A 6,220-nucleotide genomic window follows, 5' to 3' on the forward strand; every position below is an offset into this window, starting at 1 on the left:
CTGGAAGAGCTTGAAGGGGCTCGAGACCCCATATGTACAAGAATGCCAAGCAACCAGAGCTTCCAGGGACTAAGCCACTACCTAAAGACTATACATGGACTGACCCTGGACTCTGACCTCATAGGTAGCAACCAGTGGAAGGGGAAGCCCTGGGTCCTGCTAAGACTGAACCCCCAGTGAACTAGATTGTTGGGGGGAGGGCGGCAAGGGAGAGAGGATGGGGAGGGGAACACCCATAAAGAAGGGGAGCGGGGAGGGGGATATTTGCCTGGAAACCAGGAAAAGGAATAACACTGGAAATGTATATAAGAAATACTCAAGTTAATAAAAAAATGGGGTTCAGAGCTAAACAAAGAATTCACAGCTGAGGAATGCCGAATGGCTGAGAAACACCTAAAGAAATGTTCAACATCTTTAGTCATAAGGGAAATGCAAATCAAAACAACCCTGAGATTTCACCTCACACCAGTGAGAATGGCTAAGATCAAAAACTCAGGTGACAGCAGATGCTGGCGAGGATGCAGAGAAAGAGGAACACTCCTCCATTGTTGGTGGGATTGCAGACTGGTACAACCATTCTGGAAATCAGTCTGGAGGTTCCTCAGAAAATTGGACATTGAACTGCCTGAGGATCCAGCTATACCTCTCCTGGGCATATACCCAAAAGATGCCCCAACATATAAAAAAGACACGTGCTCCACTATGTTCATCGCAGCCTTATTTATAATAGCCAGAAGCTGGAAAGAACCCAGATGCCCTTCAACAGAGGAATGGATACAGAAAATGTGGTACATCTACACAATGGAATATTACTCAGCTATCAAAAACAATGACTTTATGAAATTTGTAGGCAAATGGTCGGAACTGGAAAATATCATCCTGAGTGAGGTAACCCAATCACAGAAAAACACACATGGTATGCAGTCATTGATAAGTGGCTATTAGCCCAAATGCTTGAATTACCCTAGATGCCTAGAACAAATGAAACTCAAGACGGATGATCAAAATGTGAATGCTTCACTCCTTCTTTAAAAGGGGAACAAGAATACCCTTGGCATGGAATAGGGAGGCAAAGATTAAAACAGAGGCAGAAGGAATACCCATTAAGAGCCTGCCCCACATGTGGCCCATACATATACAGCCATCCAATTAGACAAGATGGATGAAGCAAAGAAGTGCAGGCCGACAGGAGCCGGATGTAGATCTCTCCTGAGAGACACAGCCAGAATATAGCAAACACAGAGGCGTATGCCAGCAGCAAACCACTGAACTGAGAATAGGACCCCCGTTGAAGGAATCAGAGAAAGAACTGGAAGAGCTTGAAGGGGCTCGAGACCCCATATGTACAACAATGCCAAGCAACCAGAGCTTCCAGGGACTAAGCCACTACCTAAAGACTATACATGGACTGACCCTGGACTCTGACCTCATAGGTAGCAACCAGTGGAAGGGGAAGCCCTGGGTCCTGCTAAGACTGAACCTCCAGTGAACTAGATTGTTGGGGGGAGGGCGGCAAGGGAGAGAGGATGGGGAGGGGAACACCGATAAAGAAGGGGAGGGGGGAGGGGGATGTTTGCCCGGAAACCAGGAAAGGGAATAACACTCGAAATGTATGTAAGAAATACTCAAGTTAATAAAAAAAAAAAGGGTCACAGCATTAGGAAGATTGAGGACCATTGGTCTAGCATTAGATGCGATCCTGATGACATCAGTAAGTTTATCTGCCATATAAGGTAATATAACCAAGGAATGATGTGTCATCTTGTTCTCAGGGTCCCAGCATATCCAGGAAGAGTAAGGAATAGGGTCACTGGGCATTATGTCATCTTAGAATCATTTCTCCAATCAATCCTAAAATACCTGCTTCAAATGAAGCAAGGAAAGTGATATTTGTCACTCTCCATCAAGGGAGTAGGGTGGGATTTAAACTGAGTAGCTGAGCAAGCTACACACTCATCAGGCCTTGGATTCTCCTATCCCACCTGCTCTAGCTTGTATTTTTTGCTTCTCAAAGGCATTAGAAGCTTGGCCACCCATGGCACTGTTAAGAGTTTTAAAAAAGAAGAGGTGAAAACTTGAAGAGGTGGGGTCTAGTGGGAAGGTCCTAGGTCATTGGGGTCATGCCTTTGAAGAAGTGTTAACATCTTGGTCTTGCTTCCTTTTCTTCTTTTTACTTCCTGGCCACCAAGAAGTAGGCAATGTGGCTCCATCATACTCTCCCCACTGTGGTGTTAGTGTCACCACAGGCCATAAAGCAATGGGACAAGGGATGACTGATAGAAACTTATGAAACCATGATCACCAATAAATCTCTCTATGCATAATCCCCCCTCCTTTCTTCCCTCCTCTCTTTCTTCTTCCTTCCTTTCTTCCTTCCTTCCTTTCTTTCTTTATTGCAAAAAGGGAAAGTTGACCAATACAGTACTTCAGGAAAACACATGAAAGCTAAGTATGGGGAAAAGAATAGGTGAGTCATTGATTGAGTCACTCAATACACACATGTAGAACACGTAGATAGTACACTCCTGGGCGAGAAATCAAAATGTATGGCCTTATACCACTTTCTCCAGAGAATCAAGGTTGTTGCCCAACCACGGTAAAAATTGGGGTATGTGTCTAGACAATGGCATTTTCTAATACCTGTATATATATACACCTGTATATATGATACTTAAATACTTTTTATAGAATAAAATTTTCTCTTTTTTTTTTCTTTTACAAATTTAAACACTTTTCATTGGCTTGAGGTTTTCCTAACCCTACTCGTCCAACTTGCAATGAGACACAGTTTAGGACCAGACTTGGAGACTGGTCCTGGCTTCCTCTAGTGTACCTTTATGCCAATGTGCTGTCCAGCTCAGCTTACTTGGGCCCCTTAACACATGAGTTCTCAGGACAGACTGTAATCTCCCAGGTCAACTTTCTGCATACTTCTTTATCTGTTGCACATTACTGGTTCTTCATTGAGGTCCCAATGTTCCGGGAACTAAATATCTCCCAGCTATCTTTCTTGCAGTGGTTTGATAAAATTGGCTTATTTTCTACCATTTCTACCCTTGTCTACCATCAAATGATGCTTAAGATTCAGTGTTTAAAGCATGATTGTCTTTAAAAAAACACATTGAAATAGGGGCTGGAGACATGGCTCAGCAGCTACAACTGCTTGTTTCTCTTGCAGTTTAGTTCAGAGAGCCCATATCAGGCATCTCGAAACCACCTTGACTTAAGTTCAAGGGGATCTAAAGACCTCTTTGGGCACCTATGCAAATGTATGCATGCACACACATATGATAAATTAAATTATTTAAAAAAATTAAAATATGTGGCTATCTGCGTTTTATAGATTCCTAAGAGTGGCTAGAGTTTGCATTTAGAGCCACCTCATCTAAATCAATAAGAATCAGTGAACAAGACTTCTGAGTTCTTCTGGACCTATATATTATACACTGAAATATCCTATCAAGAACCAATCTTCCTAAGGATTTATTTTCTTTTTTTCTTTTTTCATCTTTATTAACTTGAGTATTTCTTATTTAAATTTCAATTGTTATTCCCCTTCCCGGTTTCCAGGCCAACATCCCCTAACCCCTCCCCTTCTCTATGGGTGTTCCCCTCCCCATCCTCCCCCAAGACCGCCCTCCCCCCAACGATCATGTTCACTGGGGGTTCAGTCTTGGCAGGACCAAGGGCTTCCCCTTCCACTGGTGCTCTTACTAGGCTATTCATTGCTACGTATGCAGTTGGAGTCCAGGGTCAGTCCATGTATAGACTTTAGGTAGTGGCTTAGTCCCTGGAAGCTCTGGTTGGTTGGCATTGTTGTTCATATGGGATCTCGAGCCCCTTCAAGCTCTTCCAGTCCTTTCTCTGATTCCTTCAATGGGGGTCCTATTCTCAGTTCAGTGGTTTGCTGCTGGCATTCGCCTCTGTATTTGCTGTATTCTGGCTGTGTCTCTCAGGAGAGATCTACATCCAGTTCCTGTCAGCCTGCCCTTCTTTGCTTCATCCATCTCATCTAGTTTGATGGCTGTATATATATGGGCCACATGTGGGGCAGGCTCTGAATGGGTGTCCTTCTGCCTCTCTTCTAAACTTTGCTTCCCTATTCCCTCCCAAGGGTATTCTCATTTCCCTTTTAAAGAAGGAGTGAAGCGTTCGCATTTTGTTCACCCTTCTTGAGTTTCATGTGTTCTGTGCATCTAGGGTAATTCAAGCATTTGGGCTAATATCAAAAATATGGAAGCTTCATGAATTTGCGTGTCATCCTTGTGCAGGGGCCATGATAATCTTCTCTGTATCGTTCCAATTTTAGTATATGTGCTGCCGAAGCGAGCACAAGATCTCTTTTCATAATGCCAATATCATTTCTCTATCCCTGATGGCAAATTATGAGTTCATTATTCCAAATTTATCTATATTTCATTTTATAAGGTTGAAGTTACCATCATATATTCCGTTTCAGAAATATTAAGTGAAACTACTTCTACAATAAACAATTGCCTGCCATTCTGAGTAGGAAGATGAGATCAGATGCTGCCCTATTTCATTCTCTCATGCCTCTTTCTATGCTACCTGTGCTGTATATACCACCAGTCACTCAGCCATCTCAGTTCTCAGATGTCTTAGCATCTCGGGGTTTGTGGTCTAGTAGCCTTTGCTTAATGACCACAAAGTACAAGATAAGTGATGTTGGTCATTTGGACATGAGAAAAAGAAGTCAGAACATAGATCTTTGAATCAAAAGAATAGACATTTTCAACTTAATAAGGAAAGAAATTCTTATCCTATTGTTACAAAAATCTTCAGTAAAAGTTATTAATAGAGAGAAAAAATAAATAATACTTTGTAATATACTGTTATTATATAATAGTATAATAAACTGTTATTATTGTTATATTTTATTATCACATATTACAACTAATTCCTAAATTTATCTATCACAAGCATATATGCAAAAGAGATATTAATGAATCTTAACCAGTAGAAAAGAACATAGTACATAGGACTAGGCACCATCTGTGGTATCAGACATCTATTAGGAGTCTTGGAAAATATCCCCTGCAGATAAAGTTGGACAGTTCTACTGCAGTGGGCTTCTGCTCACTACTTTCTATTTTGATGAAGCCCAGTGGGGTGTCATAATTTTGGGTGGGGTACAGGTAAAAGCTTGGTAGATATGGTGTTTTGCTTCAGTGAAGCTCAATAATACTAGGTTTGAACATCCCCCACACATTGGGTGTTACAGAGGACACAGAGACAAATGAACAAAATAGCCCTGTCTTCCAGTAACTCACCAATAAATTCCAGGACCATACCTGATACAGTGCCTGGAGTGTACTGCTCCCCCAAGATTCCATCTCCCCTGAATTCTCTATTTAAAGCAGAGATGCTGTTTTACTGCTTAGAATTTTACTATCTTATTAAAAAGACATGTAAAGCGTGGTAATCTAGGAGCATTCTGTTTAATGAACAATGGCACCTACAACTGGGTTAAACTCTAGTTCCTTGGTTTCTAGGCTCTGAGACGGAACAAGATTGGGCACTATTGATTCGAGTTCTGGGGAATTGATGCTAGCTCTTATTGTCATTTCTTCCCAACATAACTTCCAAATTCACTATGTGATTTGTGAATTAATTTCCTAACTGACACAAGAGGAGCTGATGTCACCTTTTGGTGACATTTGAAATAAGGGAGGGTCCTCATCACAGAAGGGCCTTGTCAATCTTTCTCACCTGTTTTGGTCACTGCAGGCTTAGCTCTTCTCGTAAGTCTGTATCAGAGCATCCCAGAACCTGTGTAGACCTGGGCTCATATGTCCCCTTCTTCCTTCCTCTCTATTTTAAATACAGTTTCATAGAAGAAATGTGAGTGTTTGATTCAGCTAACTTCATTTTTTCTAAGGCAACATTTCTCTGAGATATAACATCTCTTACTAATGCCTTGTAATTTATTTCATTTTACCCCAATTTGGGCGGAAATAAGCACACCGAGTATTAAATGAATTTTAAGGTTTGATTTCACTTATTTTCCTTATTAAAAAAGTACCCATCTTAACATCTTCTTAACACAATGTGTTGACTTGAAATTCTAGGGACTTACCTTACTTTACCTCCTCACTGTATATTAACCACTTCTGAAGGATTCTGAAGGATTTCCCCCCAGGGTTTTCCAATGCACATTCAATGAATCTGGCCAAAATCATGTAATTTCTAACTACGAGAC

At 41.4% G+C, this 6,220-nt stretch overlaps 1 non-coding gene across 1 annotated transcript; it reads right to left on the reverse strand.

The window, feature by feature from the left end:
- Positions 1-4,227: 4,227 nt before the first annotated feature.
- On the reverse strand, positions 4,228-4,333 carry LOC120096446 (U6 spliceosomal RNA). The gene has a single exon (XR_005492852.1). It is a non-coding gene; the product is annotated as a U6 spliceosomal RNA (small nuclear RNA).
- Between the last annotated feature and the right edge of the window lie 1,887 nt (positions 4,334-6,220).

Source organism: Rattus norvegicus, chromosome 13, assembly GCF_036323735.1.
Source record: "Rattus norvegicus strain BN/NHsdMcwi chromosome 13, GRCr8, whole genome shotgun sequence".
Classification (NCBI taxonomy): Eukaryota; Metazoa; Chordata; class Mammalia; order Rodentia; family Muridae; genus Rattus; species Rattus norvegicus.